At 37.9% G+C, this 2,744-nt stretch overlaps 1 long non-coding RNA gene across 1 annotated transcript in view; it reads right to left on the bottom strand.

Moving 5' to 3' along the window:
- Positions 1–958: 958 nt before the first annotated feature.
- The window catches only part of LOC120555545, a 3,033-nt gene continuing 1,247 nt past the window's right edge, over positions 959–2,744 (bottom strand). The window contains exons 2-3 of the long non-coding RNA XR_005638730.1: positions 2,175–2,333; positions 959–972 (exon numbers count right to left, since the gene is read on the bottom strand). This is a non-coding gene — a long non-coding RNA (uncharacterized LOC120555545). The remainder of the gene's footprint in view (positions 973–2,174; positions 2,334–2,744) is intronic.

Below are 2,744 nucleotides of genomic sequence, written 5' to 3'. Positions count from 1 at the left end.
TGTGAGTATACAGCACGCGCTTAAAGAAAGGTACAGCAGTTTGCAGTTTTGTGAACTGTATCAATGCCGTAGCAGAAAAAGTTAACACCCGTTTATGGCGTGTTCGTGACATTCAACATACGCACTCGTCTGCATACAATAGAAAATGTGTCTATCATTAGCAATCTAAATCATCCGAGGCAGACTGACCCCCGAGAGCAAGGTTGTAAAAGCAAGAGGTCCGTTATGAAACCAAACTTGCATTAAGAAAAACATGTTTTATGTGTGATCTTATGGAGAGAAATTACACTACCCACAAACCTAAGTGTAACAGTAATGTCTCTGATTGGCCCAACTCGTTACCATAGACAGGTTTACCGTATCCACAAAACCGTGAACGGCTAGAGCGAGCCTCTACCATTGAACATCTATGATAGTTTCTACACAGTATTGTAACTTGTTTTTAGTGCTGAATCAAATGTTTCATAATCACCAAAACTAGTAACTCATCTTGTAGCTGGTTGGCTCAGTTCCAGGGTTAAAACCTATATATGAGCAATTTTGGAAATGTCAATGAAACACTTCTGGAACCACCGTAAAAAAAATGAGAAGTCCCTGTTGAGCTCCATGGAGTCACACACCATATTATATAGCCAGTCACGATCCCAATACACTGCAAACAGGGAAACTGGCCAATACAATAATACAGCTCTATCAGCTGCAATAACTAAACAAAACAAAATCGATCAGTATTTATCGGCATATATTGTTCATTGATAATTGACAAATGGTATCTGCACCTAAACAATACAATGCTATGAGAGAAGATCAAACAAAGTCCCACTTGAAGTCGTTGAGCTTCCCTGATTAGGGTGCAGACATGCAGGTTCACTGTTGATGGTTTCTTCTGGACCATCTTTCCAGTTTTTCTGCTGGGTGCCTGTCCACTGTATGCCTTTGATCCTCTCTCAGGATTAATCCCCCATGCAGATTCTAAATGACAATGTAACACAAATGCTATAGGTTAGTGAAGAAACGGTTAATTTTGGAGAACATATAGTCTTTCAGTGTTAAAGGAGCTACAGCTTAATTTGTGTTTTTTTCATATACTAGTATTCAGCTACTGTTTAAAAACAGTATAATATTTATACCAATGTATAAGTACACATTCCAAAGGAAATAAATACAGTTACCAATAATTAAGAAATCTCCATAAGTATGTCATTTCTGGAAAACATATTTTAAAGCCTAATACAATTATTAAGTAGTACTTTTTTCCTCCTGCATTTGTGGAGAATATTTCATGAACATTAGAGCTGTGTTTTTACAGTATTATTTTAGAAAACTTGAATGAGAAAAAACATTCTATTATTTTGAAATGTCACAAAATGTAACAATGCTGCTTAATGGTAGGTAGTTACTAGAGATGCACCGATTACAACTTTCTAGGCCGATTCCGATTTTTCATTGAGTTCGATCTGCCGATACCAATTTTAGGCGATTCCGATGAAAACTAATTCTAACCACTTTAAAGCACACGCAAATATTTATTTTCTATCTTTTCTTTTATAGAACATGTTTTGAACAGATAATGGATCACTATAAAAAAGAACTATATATTTACTCCTGGTGTGGGTAATCCACACACATCTAAAGTTAGTAAATGTTAGAACCATTTCCTTCTTTTCACATCCAATATTCAACTAAAAATATGTGATTTATTAGCAGGGAAAACAGGTAATGGCTATACAATAATATATAAATAACAAAGAGAGTGAGAGTGCATGTCGGAGAATAGAGCGGACACGCGCTTCACACCGCGACCGGGTCGATCACGTGCAAATCGCCCAATTCGGCAGGTCACCAGCCGGTCAATCGGTGCATCTCTAGTACAGAGCTGCTGCTACAGCGTGACGGGTGACGATAGGTACTTACAGCCTATTGTGTGCTGCACATTGTACACCAAATGAGCTGTGCACAAGCAGACCTATAGTTTTGGTTTGGTTTCACCCGATCCAGATTTGGTGTCGCGAAATGACGTCAAACCCCTAAGTATTTTTATTATTTTTTTACATTTTAGTAAATGTATATGCTTGTAGTACATCAGCAGCTTTAGCTACTGAAATTCTAATCTCGGAGAACTTAATCAATAAAAAGTCAATCCAGGTGTGTAATATGTGTGGGAAATCTCCTACCTCTGAATGAACTCCAACGACCATGCAGCATAGTCCTGGTATTGCAGGTTAAAGTTGTAGAAAGTTGACATTAGAACAGCAAGCCCCAGCACAAAGGACACTCCCTCACTGACAACCTAGCCCTCCACGCTCACAAACCACCGCTGAGCAAAGCTGGACCTGAAAAAATATGAATAGTTAATCGAAATGGCAACAATATGATTTCACTGTTCAAATTAATTTGATCTGAATTTATTTATATCCACACAATTTGATTGTATGTCTTCATATGTATGGCCAGGGGTTAAATTGCCATTTGTTATGTGAGGGTGCTCTCCCTAGGGTTGTCCGGGGGTATGCCGAGAAATTGAGTCTTACATGATATGTGCAAAACTGTAATGTTAAGAGCCTATACTATACTCTGCATTGTTGTAGTATCAACAGGTATTAGGGCATTTAGCATTTACATTACTGTTAATCAGTCATCACTAATGATTACACACTGTATTACCTTGTTATGATATAAGAAGTGACCCATACAATGTGCCAAACATAATGTGCCACATGAAGAGACAGTGCAGCTTATGACAG

This window comes from Perca fluviatilis, chromosome 3 (genome assembly GCF_010015445.1).
Source record: "Perca fluviatilis chromosome 3, GENO_Pfluv_1.0, whole genome shotgun sequence".
Classification (NCBI taxonomy): Eukaryota; Metazoa; Chordata; class Actinopteri; order Perciformes; family Percidae; genus Perca; species Perca fluviatilis.
Note: the sequence above shows the minus strand (reverse complement) of the source record. Positions and strands in the feature narration are given on the sequence as shown.